Genomic DNA, 19,129 nt, shown 5'->3' on the forward strand with positions numbered 1-19,129 from the left:
AGTTTTAGTTTACATAAACTTTGAAGGTAGCTTCTAGTAGACAATACCTAATTATGAAGTACTTACAATTATACTCTAGTCCAGAACATCAGAAAAGTTATAAATATTAAACAATAACATTTATGTCACATTAATATTGAAGGACTCTTCCTGGGTCTGCGAAACCATTTCAAAGGCAGGAGTTTCTCGGCTCTATGCCTCCATCCAGGAACCAGAGGGGTTTCAAATGCAAAGTTCTTTGTCTGGGTTTCCCACGCATGGGCTATGTAGAAAAGTCCAGATAAAGCTCCTTTTTCTCAAAAAAAATCTGCCAAAAGCTCTGGGAGGAGGGGGCTCTGTAACTCCTCCTCCCAGAGTTGTGGACCAAGCAGCCAATCTGGTATCATAGTCAAAGATCAATCACTCCAGAGGAAGTTTGAAAGAACTCTTCTCATTGGACAAGAACATGAATGGGAAGGGAATAACTAAGGGGTGAAAATTCAGCTGCTCCTTACCTGAATTGAAATCCTACTCCGGGTTCCCCCACTTCACCCCCCCACCCTACAGCATGGGAGCTGTCTCCCTCTCTCGTCTTTCTGTCTAATAAATTGCTTTCCTGCAAAACTCTTTGGGTCCACAATATTTATTCAAAAGGTAAGCTCACCATGCTTCCGGGGCCCCTTTCTCCATTCTTCCGGGTAAAGGGGTTCAAAAACTTCTTCAGAACCGGGAGCTGCGGATGTTGATACTCCCCACTGCTCCCCCAGCACGTCTTTTAGTAAGCCAGCCAGGAGAATGTCAGACTTCAGAATGGTGAGTGATATTAGACCCCTTTTGCTTGCTAATCTGTCCTTTCCCTTCTTTTAAATTTGTTAAGAAGGTAAAAACCAGGCACCCATTGGACATCTAAGTGTGAATAGTGCAGCCAATGGTCTAAAGACATGGGTGACAGGCTTTCTGGAAACAGACTCTATAATATCCCCGACTCTTCAGAATTGGGAGTGTTGGTCAGCCCTGAACAAGCATCCTTTTCTTGCTGTTCTTTCCTTCTCTGGGCCAAGCCAAGGGCTGGCCAGAGGAAAGGGTGACAGTCTCAAACTCCTGGTTCAGTCCAGTTGAGGTTGGGGCCCTGCTTAGTCCTCCTAAGAAAAAGCCGCCTACGTGAGCCATGCCCAGCCTTTCAAACCCCAACCTCCTGGATCCAGATTTCCATGAGGCAAACTTCTTCCCGGCTCTTTCCTCTAAGATATCCTACACAGAGGCTATTACCCTTTTTGCTAGGACTCTGATGCTCTTGGGTGGCACTCCAGGGCCCCTTGACCGTGATGCCCTCAGGCTTATGCCTATGAAGACCTCCTACAGAATAAATACACAGGGCCAGTTCCCTTAGTCCACAGTGCTAGGTTATGTCCTAACAGAGCCAGTCTATCAGTGGGTACTGGAGGCTATAGGACATTGTGATTTTTGTCACCGGCAATTTCCAAATCCAACTGAGTGGTGCCAGAATCCGATGACATAAAATTTGTCTTGCCTAGGATTGGCTCTCCATACAGAAGAACTTCTCCATCTAGAATACCATAGTCAGACCTGGTCCAAGGCTCAAATAGTTAATTACAGGCCCCACAATCCTAGGGCATATTCCTATAATGACAAGTGGGGTCAGGGAGAAGGCCTGGGTCCTGAGAGCATTGTCGTGGCCTCAGCCACGTGGCCAGCCATTACCTTCTTTAAGATTGCTGTGCTTAGGGGTCCTTCTCAAGAATTTTATTCTCCTAGGGCAGCTTTATGGTCAGGCCCATGTTAACTGACCTCTTGCTAGGGAATATTGGCACCCGTCACCCAAGCCTAACTGGCCTACTTCTTCAAGGACGCCCTGGTACAGGGCCACTAAGCCTGGCAGCCCCCTGTTGTTAAGGTGGCCATAAGGACATTAGACAGTTAGCATGTGCTCATGATGCCAGTAACCATAATTAAACCCAGCACATGGGTGCGTCCAGGAGATGATCATGCATCTAGGGCACAGGGAAACTACAAGGTGCTATAACTGGGGGATGCCCTAGGGATAGCAGTTGCAAAGAATAACCAGGTATGCGGGTATTCCTGTGTTCAATTTCAGATGGGTGCTACTCTTCTCAAGGCAAAATCACCCTTTAAGTGTATCCTGGATAACTAGAACCAAGTTAACCCACGATCTTTGAAGAAGAAGAAGCTCATTTTTCTCTGCCAAAGAGCATGGCCACAATACACTCTGCCAGGTGGAGAAAACCTGGCCTCCTAATGGAAGTATAAATTATAACACCCTTCTACAATTAGACCTGTTCTGTAAGATTGAAGGTCAATGGATTGAGGTTCCCTATGTGCACATTTTCTTTCGTCTAAGGGACAATCCTCAGCTATCTGAGGCTTGTAACCTCTGCCCTATTGGCCCCTCCTCAGGACTCCCCCCATATTTAGGAATCTCTGTGGCTCCTCCCTCCATTGATGATGACCAGATCTCTTCAGCTCCTATAACCCAAGAGGAGTCAGGGAAGGACCAAAGCAACCAAGGCACCTTGGGCTACTAGGATGCCTCAACTCTGTCCCCTAAAGACAGTAGGAGGAGAATTTGGCCCAACCAAAGTACAGACTCCCTTTTCACTTTCTGACTTAAAGCAAATCAAGGCAAACTGAGGAAAATTTTCAGAGACCCGGAAAAGTACACAGATGTTCTGCAGAGCCTGGTTCAGTCCTTTGAATTGGATTGGAAAGATATCATGTTATTGCTTAGTCAGACACTAAACAGCAATGAGAGAGACGCTGCTCTAGCAGCAGCTCAAGAGTTTGGGAACACCTGGTACCTTAGGTATAAGAACAAATGATGCCAGAGGAAAAGGATAGATTCCCTACAGGTAGACAAGCAGTCCCTAGCATGGACCCTCACTGGGATCCTGACTCAGAACAGGGGGACTAGTTGTAGGCACCAATTGACCTGCATACTTGAGAGATTAAGGCAAACTAGGAAAAGCCCGTGAACTATGAAATGTTATCCACCATAACTCAGAGAAAGGGAAAAAAACCAACAGCCTTCCTTGAGTGAGATTACAGGAGGTCTTAAGAAAGTATACTCCCCTGTCAACAGACTCAATCAAGGGTCATCTAATACTAAAAGACAAATTTATTACACAATCAGCAGCAGACATTAGGAGGAAGCTCCAGAAGCTGGCCCCAGACTTAGTGCTTGTTAAGTCTATCCCTTCAGACTCTCCCTTTCTAGGCCCATCTTCTAGTCCTTCTCTAGAAGGACTATTTGCGGTTATTCTCTCTATCCCAACAGCAGTTAAGTTGGTGGGAACTGACTCATGGATTCATCAGGGTCGGCTAAGCCTTGGAAATCTCCTGAAGAAAACCAGGCCCTTCAGTCCACAGCCTAAAGTTCCAGGAGACAACCCTTCGTACACTTGTGATCTGTTAGAGGATCTATGTTTCCTCTTCCGACAAGATCCCCAGGAAAGTAACTACTCATGAGGGTAACTTACATCCTGGCATTAACAAGGCTATCACTCTTCAATTTACTATCTGCGACTCGACTCTATGTGGTTTCTCCTATAGATTGGCCTAACAGCTCTCCGCCTCTCCTTCCTAATGCCCCCCAACAACAATTTACACCGACTCTCAGGTGCAGAGTCTTCTCTTGCCAAGGCCACGCCATATCAAACTCCAAGTATTCCTTTCATAGTGGGTAGGGGGAATAATAGGAGGACTTAGTACTGGCATTGGAGAAATACTACCTCTACTCAGTTTTACTATGAGCTATCACAGGAGTTAAATGATAACATGGAAAAGTTGCTAATTCTCTCTGCAGAGCCAGCTCACTTTGCAGAAGCAGCTTAACTCTTTGGCTGCCAGGGCTCTTCAAAACAGAAGGGCCCTGGATCTGCTAACAGCAGAGAAAGGATGGATCTGTCTCTTTCTAGAAAAAGAATGCTGCTACTTTGTAAACCAATCAGGTAATGTCTTAAAAAAAAAAAAGTTAAAGAACTCAGGGACCCAATCGAACACAGGGCTAAAGACTTTCAAGGAACAGGATTGTGGAGCTTCTTTAACAACTGGCTGTCCTGGCTCTACCCTCTCCTAGGCTGTTTATAATCATTCTATTATTGCTGGCCTTCAGGCCTCTCCTCTTTAACGTTCTTGCCAAATTTGTTTCTACTAGAATTGAGGCCACGAGGCTACAAATGGTCCTGCAAATGGAACTCTGAATGTCCTTGGCTCATGAATTCTATAGTGGACCTCTGGATCAACCTGCACCCCTGGAAGACTCCAACTTCTGGGCCCCTTCCACACCCCAATTCAGCAGGAAGTAGTCAGAGAGGGATCAACGCCCGTGTCCCAACAGCAGTTGGCTTTTCTGTTGGGGGGTGGGGAACTGAGGGACTTCTATTCCAGGGTCTGCGAGCGGTGTGGTTTCAAAGGCAGGAGTTTCCAGGCTCCATGCCTCCGTCTGGCAACCAGAGAGGTTTCAAATGTAAAGTTCTTTGGATTTCCCACACATGGGCTAGGTAGAGAAATCCAGGTAAAACTCCTTTGTCCCAAAAAACCTGCTGAAAACTCTGAGAGGAGGGGGCTCTGTAACTCAGAGTTGTGGACCAAGCAGCCAATCCAGTATCAGAGTCAAAGATCAATCATTCCAGAGGAAGTTTAAAAGAACTTCTCTTATTGGACGAGAACATAAGTGGGAGGGAATAAGTTGAGGGTTAAAACTTCAGCTGCTCCTTCCGGAACAGCTATCCTGCTCTCGGCTCCCCTCCCAAAGTGTGGGAGCTGTCTCTATCTCTCTTTTTTTTCTCTCTCTCTAATAAATTGCTCTCCCACAAAACTCTTTGGGTCCATGACGTTTATTCAAACAGTAAGCTCACCATGCCTCCAGGGTGCCTTTCCCCATTCTTCAGGACAAGAGAGGCCAAGAACCTCTTTGGAACTGGGAGCTGGGGATGTTGACATGCCCCAGGTTACAATATGATGTAATTAATGTATCTATTGATAACTTACATAGAACCCTTTGATTTTTTTAGTATGATGTATATAAGCTATCTGTGCATTCTTATGTAGGAATGGAGTAACTATGACAAATCATCTAAACTTACTAGAAAGGAAACCTTACAAGTTTCCAGAAAGTTACTGTTTATGCCCTAAAGAATCTCTCCATATTATACTTGGCAAAATAAAAAGAAACATTTTAAATATCAAATTTTGTACATTTTGTATAAATACCTTTACTCTATACTCTGCTGGGGGTAAATGAACAATACTTTCGGGGTTAAATAAATGCTGAATGCTTTGACACAATTTATGAAAATCCCAGGTGCTTCATGGATGGGTGTTTGCCTATTCAAACCAACTACAACATTGTTTAAAAAAGAGAGAGAGAGAAACTCACAAAAAAAATGGCATTTTTATTCCAACACACAGTGTCCAAATAGGCCAAAGAGTTCTGGAGAACAATACAGCTAGGAATGTCTTTAAGGACATGAACAAAAATGTTCAAAAAATGTTCAAAAAAATCATTTTTTATGCTAATGTAGGAAGAGAAGAAAAATATAGGAAAAAAGAACCCTTAGAACAAAGTAAGTGGGATTCCAATTCACTTAATTATAATCAATATATCTTTACTTGTCATATATATTAATTTCAGACCATCCTTCATATTACAATTAAGGATTTCTCATTCTTTAGTTTTTTACACATGCACAAATAATAAAATAGTTTTTAAAAGGCACTTGTTGACTTTCTATAGACTAAATGAAATAACCAGGGAAGAAAGACAAAATTATAAGTGATCAACAAAGGTAAAATAGTTTACTAAGCCCAACATATGCTAAAAAAAAGAAGAGTTTCTATTTTTAGCACACAAAAAAATCTTACCAAAACGTGAATAGCTCTAGGGGTATTTCCTTCTCTTGGCCTACAAGTTTTCTTCAGCAAACATGTTTACGATAATTTAAGAAACTTTCCTCTGTTAATTTTACAGAAAACATATTTGAAAACTATACCATATGCTTATGAACATACCATACATATGACAATCCCTTCTCCCTATTCCTCAATTACAGAAAATCACTTAGGATCCATCTTTAGTTTACTTTCCTATAGCCACTTGCTGGAGTACATATCTACCTAAGCCTGAGAACACATTCGGTTTCTAGCAAAACTCATCTGGATAGAGAAAAAGAAAAAAGTCTTCAAAACAAAACTCAGATGTGGAGAAATAAAGTTTTCCAAATTGTTTTGCCTTTGACTTCAAAGGACTCCTTTGTGAAATAGTCTTTGTGGAATACAAAAGGAAGAGGATTTGGAACAGAAAGATAGAATCAAAGAACAAGATTGTGAGAGAGCCTGCAAAGCACTCCCTTGCACTCAGAACTAGTGCAAGTGAATTTGGTTTGAACCAAACCAAATTCACCCTGGCTTGTCAACTAAGTGAAGAAACAAGTAATGCTAATGATGGCATTTTAATTGCTTTAATGGAACACTTTAACCTATTTAAGCATGAAGAATTTTTTTTCTTTTCATCCATAGCCAAAGTAAAGTAGTGTGTATTTTTGAATACTGCAGATTTCTTTTCACCATTAGTTTGAATGTAGGATTAATTAGTAATTTAAGTATGCTTGGAGCAAAAAATCAATACAGTGCTTGTTTAGATTTTTTAAATCAGCATTTTACATATAAATGAGTACAGTCTATCTTTAGTGTATCTACTTTAATATGTTATACACTTATATCAGTAATGCTACTGTTACTCAAAATATTTCAAAATTCTCATTATAACAAAAGCTGGGACCCATGAAGAAAATTAGTTCCAATACTTGCAGTTTTTTAAGTGAAAAGATTGTTGACTACAAACTAATATTTTGCATTAGTTTGCCCGTGCACATTAGACAACTGACATAGTAAGATCATACATATAAAAATAAATAAAATAAAATCAGCCATAATTCCTTTACCAGATAAAACTTTTAATATATCCTCTTGTAGAATGTTCTGATGACTTTGTTATATGGAGATATATTTTATAAAATAATATCATTCTACATATGCTTTATCCATATTATATGTGTACATATATAATATATAACATAAATAATATACGTAGTTAATATATTACTAATACTTTCTATGTTAATATGTCTTCATTAATGATTAGTGTTTTATTGAATGAATCTAAAACAAATTATTTGACACTCTGTCTTCAAACTATTTTCTGAAAATTCATTCAAGGAGTTCCAAATTATGGGGACGGAAGAAGGCAAACGATTTGCACCAAAGAAAGTTAAAATCATTGTGAAAATGTCTTAATATCACCTTAAAGCCTTTTCAGAGTGTTTAATATTGTAATTCCCAATTGTGAATTTACAAAAGTGGAACATTTAATGATATGTTTATACAACAAATAAGCCAGTTGATTTTTTATTTAGTAAAATTCTATTAATGTTGTAATTCTTTCATAAGCATTTTTAGACACTTGTCTTTGAGCACTTATCTGGTTATTTCCTTAAAATAAATCTGAAACAGAATTGCCCGGTCTTTTCACTTATTTAGGGATTTGATACATAATCACCAAATTGTCCCTAAGAATTTTACCAGTTTACATTCATATAGCACGGTCTGAGGTTTTTCTCCATAAATTAACAGCAGTTACTATCATTCCTTCAATTAAATGTTTTCTCCCTAATTGTTACTACCCTGATTGGTTAGCCACCTTGATCTCAAGTCTCACCTCTAAATGACATTTGGTAATTCCTTATGTAACAGACCACATCAGCCTTGGAATATAGATAGACTACAGAAACAATCTATAGGCTCTCACAAAGTACCATTCCTTATTCCCCGTCCCATCCCACTCTCTTCACCAGCACTGGTCTCTGTTCTGTAAATTTAATTTTTATGTCACAGCAACTAAGTTACAATGGAGTCACACCTCCCTAACTCATATAAGTAAATGTCACCATGGTGGCATTGAAAAGCAGCTAATAATAATTTATGTATTGTAGTTCAGGTTTCCAGATCTCCCAATCTCTATTTGGAAATTGTACTTGCTCTACATAGTGCTGGGACAGCTAGATAGTCTAATAGTGAATCACAAGGAAGAAGGTAACTCCCCAACCAATAATTTTCAATCATGCAAAAAAAACCAATACTGTGAGAGAGAGGCAACAAACAAAGAGAGTGGACAAGGTGTGCCTAATAAAACACAACTAACAGATTTTGGAAAAGTTATTAAAACATAAAGAAAAACAGTAAAAGGAATAAACAAAACTAAATTTCTTTATTTTTAAAAGAATAAAAGAGGCAAATCTGACAAGATTAATAGAGAGGACACAAATATATCAAATATAACATTTAAAGATACAGAGAAAGCAATAAAACCTTAAAATCATATGAGAATAATATTAACACCCTCATACCAATAAAATAAGATAAAATTAAAATGTAGCTGAGAAAATATTAAATTAACAAAATTGATTCAAAAAATAGAAAAACTGATTGGTCTTATGCTACTTCAGAAATTGAATCAGTAGGCAATATTGATTTATAAGCACCATGCCTGCATAGTTTTACTCAAATTCCACCAAATTTACAAGAAACAAATTAATCCTTAATTATGGAATGGTTTTAAACTATACAATAAAAATAAAAGGCTACCCAACATTTCGCTGCAGAAGTCTTTCCTAACACTGAAATCAAAATCAGACAAGGAATACTCAGTACATAAGAAAAGAATGTCACTGAAAACCACACACTGCATGTTCTCGCTCATAAGTGGGAGTTGAACAATGAGAACACCTGAACACAGGGAAAGGAACAACACACACTGGGGCCTGTCAGTGGGTCAGGGGCAAGAGGAGGGAGGGCATTAGAATAAATACCTACTGCATGTGGGGCTTAAAACCTAGACGACGGGTTGATGGGTGCAGCAAACCACCATGGCACATATATTCCTAGATAACAAACCTACACATTCAGCACACGTACCTGAGAACTTACAGTAAAATAAAATAAAATAAAGAATGTTATAAACACAGATTCAAAAATCTTGACTAAAATGTAAGCAAACTGAATATATCAATATATAAGCAAATTAATTATGATTCTTTATCGTTTGTCCAAGAAATGCAAAAATGTTTCACATAAGAAAATTTACTGCCATAATATGTTACATTAAAAATTTAAAGGAGAATTCAAAGTTGATGCAGGAAGAAACAATTCAGTAAGTTTCAAAGACTATTCATTTAAATGAAAAAGGTCTCAGCAAACCAAAAATTATAGGGAATATCCTATTCTATTAAAAACCTGGTGTAAAGTTTAGGCATAATAATAAGATAGTAAAAATATTTTGTTTATATCAGGAGTAATACAAATTTGTTAACACTTTTTTTTTTTTTTTGAGAGGGAGTCTGGCTCCGTTGACCAGGCTGGAGTTCAGTGGCATGATGATGGCTCACTGAACTCTCCCACTCCCAGGTTTAAGTGACTCACCTGCCTCAGCCTCTGGAGTAGCTAAGAAATTTAAAATTTAGCTAAGAAAATATTAAATTAACAAAATTGATTCACCACACCTAGCTAATTTTTGTATTTTTAGTAAAGACGGGTTTTCACTATGTTGGCCAGAATTGTCTCGATCTCCTGACCTTGTGATCTGCCTGCTTCAGCCTCCCAAAGTGCTGGGATTACAGGCGTAAGCCACCACATCTGGCCCACAAATTTTTTAAAATACTAAGAACGGCCCAGAATGAGGGAAAACTGACATTCTTACACACATACTCTGTGATACAGCCACCCGGGAGGAAAAGACTTCTTTTTTTTTTTTTTTTTTTTGAGACAGAGTCTCACTCCTTTGCCAGGTGCCAGGCTGGAGGGCAGTGGCCTGATCTCGGCTCACTACAACCTCTGCCTCCTGGGTTCAAGCAATTCTCCTGCCTCAGCCTCCAGAGTAGCTGGGACTACAGGCAGTGCCACCACGCCCAGCTAATTTTTATAATTTTAGTAGAGACGGGGTTTCACCATATTGGCCAGGATGGTCTTGATCTCTTGACCTCATGATCCGCCCACCTCGGCCTCCCAAAGTGCTGGGATTACAGGCGTGAACCGCCGCACCCAGCCAGGAAAAGTCTTTAGTATCTGTAATACTAAGAAAGTGTGATCAATTTATGACTTGACAACTTCCTGTATATATCCAGACTAACACTGGCACATAAACACAAAGACGCCAGTACAGCCATGTAAACAGCAACAATAGTAATCACGGCTAAGAGTTGAAAATAACCTAAATGTTCATAAGCACAGGAATTGCTAAATAAACCATGGTATATCTACTATATTGCTAACAACAATAATGACAAACTCTAAGAAATATGTTGGGAGAAGAAAGAAAGAGCAAACTGCCTAAAACTATGTACAGCGTGCTACAACTTAATTGTAAATCATCAGCCAAAAAATGATGCATTTTACAGATACAAATATGCATGTACATATCCTACAAATAGTTCTGGAAGAATTCTCACCAAACTGATAATAGCTGTTACTTCTGAGAGGTGATAATGGATGCGGTTGTGGTAAACTTTAGCTTCATTTACAATAATTAAATGATCCTGTGCTGATATAGTCCATATATAATTAGGAACAAATACATTCTTTCTAATGTTGGTATTTCAATAGCTTTAGGGGTACATGCGGCTTCTGTTTTCATGGATGAATTGTACAGTGGTGGAGTCTAGGATTTTGGTGTACCCATCACATGAGTAGAGTACATTTTCCTAAATTAATAAAATATTGTGTTCTATTTGAGTATTTGAGAATGTTTCTACTATAACAGTATTTCCTAATTTCTTAAGAGAAATATTAGATTTGTAAAGACCCCAGAATTAGCCTTATAATCAATGACTAGTTACTAGAATGATAGGAGATACTAAATGAAATCAGTTTTAACCTGAAAACAAAACAAAAAAGGCAACACCAAACAAACAAACAAAGAAACAAAAAATTTGTGAAATCAATTATGACTAAGGTTTTTCCCTGGTACTGTATTTTTTTTAATTATAAAGAATGTAAGCCATGAACACTAGATTTTGCTATACTAAGCATTCCTCTTCTCATGTGCAACCGCTGTAGATTCCCTCAAATCTTCTTAGGGAAAAACCATGAGCTTCTCATTTGCTATAGGACTTTAGAGCCCTCTCAATCACGATGCACCTTTTCCTTAACCCAGAGGGAGGAACAGGGTTCTCTAAGAAAATGTGGGTGTGTGGGCCAGCACAAAATGTGGAGGAAAATGGGAAACCCAGAACCTACCATTCCATTTCCACTGCTTGGGCTCCAAGCCAACAAGCCTAAGGTCAACATTCTGCTTTACTCTGTTACTTGATCAAATTTTTGGCTTATTTTTTTTTAAACTGGAAAATAAGGAAGCTAAGTGTATCGGTTCCCTTCCAGTTCTATAATTCGGTGACTCTATTATGAACTAGTGCAGTATATACCTAGAAATACCATTACCTCTTAGAACATCCTGGGCCAACATCTACAATAATAATGTCTGTCCTGCCTCAAAAACTATCCTCTGAAACATTAATCATGAACATAATTGTTAATACAGGTGTGTTTTTGGAGAAAATGCAATTATTGCAAAGTTGCCTAGAATTAGTAGCACAAAAATAAGGGGTAGACAGGCATTGTATGACACAGATTCACAATGAGAAGGAGCAGTAGTGTTCTTACATGAACCTTAGCACCTCTGCTCTTCTAAAGGCTTTTTAAAATGAAAGTAAAAGTTTCCCAGCTATTTTATTAAAAAGCCCTTTACAGGAGCTCTCAGAAAAGATTTTTGAACAAGGATGTAGGTTACTTAACTCTCAGCATAGCAGGCATTACTCATTGGCAAAGAGTTTGGCTTCATGGAAGGCAAGAGCTTACCTGTCCTAAAATAATTCTTTCAAGGGCTTGTCATGGCACCACCCTCCCCTCTTTCCTGGCTCTAAGCTGCCTTTTCAGAGATTCAATTCACGACCAAGAAAATCAGAGAGTAAGCAACTAGAGATAACCATAGTAAGACAAGTTAGGACACGGAGTAGCACTGAAACGAATCTTAGACTTTTAGAGACCAACATGTGGTGTTGAACAGGGAGAGAATGGTCCCCAGGTAGCATCAGGCAGCTAACCAAGGAAAAATAGGACAGTACAAGAGAAGTAAAGGTAGGATAGGATGGGGAATTTGGATCTAAATACTTGGCAAGCTGAATTAAACTGAAGGACAGAACATGCAAGCCTTCTTGGTTTTGAGCTAAACTCCTACCGTAGGCTGTAATAATTACTTTTAATCATTTCAAAAGTCATTTTTCTAAATTGTTTTGTTGTTGTTGTTAGTTTTTAGCTTTACTACTTGTCATAAGTAGTGCTGGTTCATCAAGATTAATTCCACCCCTGAAGTTCCCTGATACTTTTGCTCCTAAATGAACAAATTAGCATCATGCAAAAGAGCACTTAATATGTAAAAATAATCCCCATGTTGAACGAAAGTAGAGCAAGCATGCTAGAGTCCACACTCACTGCCATAATTGTATCCTATACCTTAGTATTTTGAGCATAATTGCCAATTCCACCTTGCCTTGCCTCCATGACAGCCAAGAAAAGCAAACTATAGCAAAATCACTCCCAATAGTTATAATGGATGTAAATGTAGGATGAAAACCTCATGACTCATTACCAAAAAAAAAAAAATAGGTGATTAGATAGATGATAGATAGATACATGTGTTTGTTCATGTTTATTGAAGTACTGGACCAAAACCTTTTGCGGTAGTTGTCATCGATAACTGAGAGAACATCTATTTAAGACTGGACGGTAGACAAGGGAAAGCTAAGTTGATCTGTGATGGATTGTTGCTGTTGGCCCAATGTCCTTTGTGTTCTCAGGATAGCCACATGGAATCCAGACAAGGAATTGGACTTGGATACATAATACTCAAAGAAATTCTATTGACTATAAGGGCAAAATGTAATGTATTAAAATGTAAAGTCATTTACATGGAATTGCTTTGCAAAAAATGATTTGTTGAAGTCATTTTAAATGGTTTGTCCATCGATGATTTGTACTGACCACCTTTAACTTGTATATATTAAGCTGTGTTTAATACGTTTCATTCAATAGTTAATTTTGCACCATATAAATGTCACTATCCTCCTTCGTCAAAATTTGGGACCTTAAGTTTAATCCATTTCCACCATCAATTCTGTTCAACACGGAAAGAAAAAATATTAAAATTTATTTAATACATGTGCATGTCCCTATTTATAGACCTTTCTGTGAGCACAAAACCAAACGCTTTTCAACCTCCATATTAAAAAGGTTTACTTCTTTTTACCTGAATTTAAGACTTTAAATCATTACACCTGGAGAAAAACAAAAATAAGGCCAACTAAACAAACATACCTTCTCAAAGCAGTTAAAATAACACTTATTTTCTCTCTTACTACTGTTCACTATAAAATTTTCTTTTTGGCATTTAAGCAGAGAAACTTTTTTGAAGTGCAACCTCTATATAGGAATAGCCAAATGAGTTATTTTATGTGTTAAAGCAAAGAAATGACTGAGAAAGAAAAGGACTCTATACCTGCTGCACTCTCAGTCCCTCTGTGACATTACACTTTTACAACTTTACATAATAAACATGCCACAACTTGTTCGCAGAATGATTTTTAAATGAATGAATTTAATACATCATATAAAATGGTAATAAAGCCGAAACATTACCCCTGTAGACCTTTTATTGACCCATCCTATGTCAAACAAACTATAGTCCTACAGAGAGAATTAAAGGCCTCAAATGATCTCAGAAGAAGGCAATTACTTGAAAAATCGTGGAACCAACCCAAATGTCCATCAATCAATGATTGGATAAAGACACTGTGGTATACATACATGTATATCACATTTATATATATATATATATATGTGATGGAATACTACTCAGCCATCAAAAGGAATAAATTTAATAGCATTCGCAGCTACCTGGGTGAAATTGGAGACTATTATTCTAAGTGAAGTAAACCAGAAATGGAAAAGCAAATATTGTATGCTCTCATGGATATGTGGGAGCTAAGTTATGAGGATACAGGGCATAAGAATGATACAATGGACTTGGGGAGTTGAGGGGAAGAGTTGGAAGGGAGCAAAGTATAAAAGACTACAAATAGGGTACAGCATGTACTGCTCAGGTGATGGATGCACCACAATCTCACAAATCACCAATCAAGAACTTACTCAGGGAACCAAACACCACCTGTACCCCAATAACCTATAAGGAAAAAAAGAAGGCAATTACTTATTTATTGAATATTCATTTGCATGTGTTAAAATAGTGTAGATACACATATGCAAAAGAAAAAAAATTGGATATATTACATCATTCAGAAAACATAATTTAAAAGGAATCATAGAAATAAATCTACAAACAACATCAAAAGTACAAGTGACAAAAAGGAAAAAATAGATAAACTGGATATTATCAAATTTAAAAATGTTTTTGCTGCATGTGATATCTGAAGGAAGGGAAAAAAGAATGGGAGAAAATATTTGTAAATCATATAGCTGATAAGGGCCTAGTATCCAGAAAAATAAAGACCTCTTACAACTTAGTAATAAAAAGACAAACATCCCAATTAAAATTCACAAGTAATTTAATAGGCATTTCTTAAATAGGTATTCAAAAGGCTAAGGATGTAAAAAATGTTCAACATGAATTATCACTAGAGAAATTTGAGTCAAAACAAGATACCACTCCACAACCAACAGAATGGTTATAATTTTCAAGACAGTCAGTAAATTTTTCATGAAGATACAGAGAAGTTAGAACTTCCTTACATTGCTGGTGTGATTGTATAATGATATAGTCACTTTGGAAAACAGTATATCAGTTCCTAAAAATGTTAAAATACGGCGTTATTACATGATCCAACAAATTCACTCCTAGGTAACATGCTCAATAAAATTTTGAAGGCCAGGCACGGTGGCTCATGCCTGTAATCCCAGCACTTTGGGAGGCCGAGTGAGTGAATTGCTTGAGGTTGGGGGTTCAACACCAGCCTGGCCAACATGGTAAAACCCGGTCACTACTAAAAATACAAAAATTAGCCAGGCATGGTGGCACATGTCTGTAATCTCAGCTACTGGTGAGGCTGAGGTGGGAGGATTGCTTGAAACTGGGACGGTGACCTGTGAGCGGCCGTCTTGCTCCTGCCCTGACAGATTCTCCTATCAGGGGTCACAGGAACGCTAAGATTGCTGTCTGGATCTTCGCTGACCATGCTGTCCCAGGTGGTACTTTCTGCTGCCGCCACAGCGGCCCCCTCTCTGAAGAATGCAGCCTTTTTAGGTCCAGGGGTATTGCAAGCAACAAGGACCTTTCACACAGGGCAGCCACACCTTGCCCCTGTACCACCTCTTCCTGAATATGGAGGAAAAGTTCATCATGGACTGATCCCTGAAGAATTCTTTCAGTATCTTTATCCTAAAACTGGTGTAACAGGACCCTATGTGCTTGGAACTGGGCTTATCTTGTATGCCTTATCCAAAGAAATATACGTGATTACCGGAGAGACCATCACTGGCCTAGCAGTAATAGGGTTTTATATATATTTGGAGTTAAAAAATTTTGTCCTTCTGTTGCAGCATTTGCTGATAAACTCAATGAGCAAAAACTTGCCCAACTGGAAGAGGCAAAGCAGGCTTCCATCAAACAAATCCAGGATGCAGTTGATATGGAGAAGGCACAGCAGGCACTGGTTCAGAAGCACCATTACCTTTTTGATGTGCAGAGGAATAACATTGCTCTGGCTTTAGAGGTTACTTACCGGGAACGACTGCATAGGAACGACATATAAGGAAGTAAAGAATCGCCTGGACTATCACATATCTGTGCAGAACATGATGCGTCGAAAGGAACAAGAGCACATGATAAATTGGGTGGAGAAGCACGTGGTACAGAGCATCTCTGCACAGCAGGAAAAGGAGACAATTGCCAAGTGCATTGCTGACCTAAAGCTGCTGGCAAAGAAGGCTCAAGCACAGCCAGTTATGTAAATGTATCTATTCCAATTGAGACAGCTAGAAATTTGACTGACTAAATGGAAACGAGTCTATTTGACAAAATCTTTCTGTATTGGTGTCTACTGAAGTTATGGTTTACCTCTCCTAAAAATGAAAAGTTTGTTTTAAATAGTGAGAGAACGAAATCTCTGTTGGCCAGTCAACTATTTCTCATCCTTCTTACTCTGCATTTGAGTTATTCTATGATCACTTCTGTATAAGCAGTTTGCCTTTATAAAAACTTGCTGCCTGACTAAAGATTACCACGTTATAATTTAAATTTGTAATTAATTCTACCATCTTGCAATAAAGTGACAATTGAATGACATGAGGTTTTTCAAGTTGTATAAGTCTCTGAAATACTCAGCTTTTGTCATATAGGTAAAAATTAAAGATGTCATTGAACTACAAAAGAAACTGGGAGGGTGAGGCTGCAGTGAGCCAAGATAGTGCCACAGCACTTCAGCCTGGGCAATACAGTGAGACTCCCTCAAAAAAAAAACAACAACAACTTGAAAACATGTTCACACAAAGACTTATACACCAATGTTTACAGCAATATTACTTTATTTATTTATTTATTTTTGAGTTAGAGTCTTGCTCTGTCGCCCAGGCTGGAGTGCAGTGGCATAATCTCCACTTTCCACATTCAACTGATTCTCATGCCTCAGCCTCCTGAATAGCTGAAATTAGAGATGCCCGCCATCACACCTGGATAATTATTGTGTTTTTAGTAGAGATAGGGTTTCGCCATGTTGACCAGGCTGGTCTCGAACTCCTGACCTAGTCATCTGCTCGCCTCGGTCTCCCAAAGTGCTGGGATTACAGGGTGAGTCACCGCGCCAGGCCTCCTACAATATTATTCTTAATAGTCAAAAGTTGAAACAGCCCAAATGTCCAAAAACTGGTGAATGGCCAAATGTGGCACTGTATATTCATATCCACACAATAAATATTATTTAACAAAAAGGAATGGAGTATTAACATATGTGCAATATATATCAATCTCTAAAAGATGCTAAATAAAAGTTACAAATGACCATCTGTTGTCATATGACTCCATGTATATGAATGTCCAGAACTGACAGTCCTACAAAGATAGAAATAGATTAGTGGTTTTCCAGGGCTAGGCAGCGGGGTAAAGATGAGTAGAGGGGATCTGGTAAGAAGTAACTACCAAAATTGTATAAGCTTTCTTTGAAGTCAATGAAAGCTTTCTAAGATTTGATTATGGTGATGTTTGCACAATTCTGTATGAATACTAAAAACCATTGAACTGTATGTTTTAAATTGTAAAATATAGGCATGTAAATGATATCTTTAGAAACACTGCTTTTTTAAAAAAGCATTCTATTTTTTCAATGCAGAAAAATACACTATCATGCCTTGCCTTTAAAGGTTGCATTTTAATGCTTTATTCTCAATCATATAAGGCTGCATACATGGAATTCAATTAAAATATGTGTCCCTAAAACATTCTTACTCCATCATACACAAATTATTCTGTTTTTCAACTATGAAGTAGAACTAAACTCCTTTGCTATGAGATTAGAAAGACACAAATTCTAATGTTCAATTATACAATAGAGTGACTATAGTTAACAATAATATATTGTATATTTTGAAACAGTTAGAAGAGAGGATTTTGAATGCTTTTATTACAAGGAAATGATAAATGTTTGACATGCTGATTATCCTAACTTGATCATCATACATTGTATGCATGTATTGAAACATCACACTGTGTCACATAAATATGTATAATTATTATGCATCAATGAAAGATAAAATAAAACTTTAAAACAAGACATATTTATTTCTAAATTATGTGCCAAGAATATTGTTGGAGGGAAGTAAAAGAAAACTAATGCTCCATATGACAGGAGGATTCTGGTTTAAGATAGTGGGGTGGTCTTTTTGAAGCCCTGTAGTTGCATCATGCCATGATTTGGGGCTGAATTAGCAAGGAGCAGTTTTAAAATGCATGCATGCATTCATTCATAAACATGTCCTGCTCATCTTATTTATGCCAGTTGGCACACTGGCATGGCAAAACCCACAGATGGATCCAGACATGTCTGTGCATGGCTGATGGATCATTGTTTTGACTCCACTGGGAAGTGAGGAGCCCCATAGAAGAAATCCAAAGGGAAGAGGGCATCAGGGACCAGATTAGCCAGATAACCAAGTCAGTCAGACAGGTGGAACATAGCATACTGCGACTCTGTCCCTTCGCTTTGCCTTTCAGGCCTAGCTCCTAGGATTTGTGTCTGACGTCTTTGACAGAGGGTAACAGTGAATAAAACCTGAAGAAAACAGATCTGTTCATCAAGAAAGGAATCACAGGCCAGGCATGGTGCCTCACGCCTGTAAACCCAGCACTTTGAGGGGCTGAGGCGGGTGGATCATGAGGTCAGGAATTTAAGACTAGTCTGAACAAGATGGTGGAACCCCCGTCTCTACTAAAAATGCCAAAAAAATTTTTTTACAAAGCCAGCATGGTGGCAGGTATCTGTAATTCCAGCTACTCGGGAGGCTGAGGCAGAGAATTGATTACACCTGGGAGGTGGAGATTGCACTGAGTTGAGATCACGCACTGGCACTATACTCCAGCCTGGGAGACAGAATGAGATTCCATCTCAAAAAAAGAAAAGAAAGGCATCACAAACGTTTTTGGTGTTATATCTTCATCTTTCCTATTCATGGACTTCTATCCCTAAATAAAATATAGAAATAATGTGTAGAGAAAACCATCATTTGTGTGAAAAATTAAAAATATGTGTATTTGCTTGTACATGCTTAGAATTAAGGGTAAATAAGAACTAATAAAACAGGTTAACTCCCATGAGAGAAATTTGGGATCTGGGAACAGGGATGGAAAGGAGATTTTTTGTACTTTTATTTTGTATATCTTTTATACTTTTAAATTTTGAACCATATATATTATGTTCAAAATTTAAATTTAAATTTAAAAGTGCTATGTATGCACATGTATAAACGTATCCACGTATAGGTATATAGACACATGTATGCATCT

General features: G+C 38.2%; 1 pseudogene; it reads left to right on the forward strand.

Annotated features, from left to right (window-relative positions):
* Nucleotides 1–15,236: 15,236 nt before the first annotated feature.
* LOC100397530 (ATP synthase peripheral stalk subunit b, mitochondrial pseudogene) lies at nucleotides 15,237–16,420 on the forward strand (annotated as a pseudogene).
* The last annotated feature ends 2,709 nt before the right edge of the window (nucleotides 16,421–19,129 follow it).

The sequence above is a fragment of the Callithrix jacchus genome, chromosome 11 (assembly GCF_049354715.1).
Source record: "Callithrix jacchus isolate 240 chromosome 11, calJac240_pri, whole genome shotgun sequence".
NCBI classification, from domain to species: domain Eukaryota; kingdom Metazoa; phylum Chordata; class Mammalia; order Primates; family Cebidae; genus Callithrix; species Callithrix jacchus.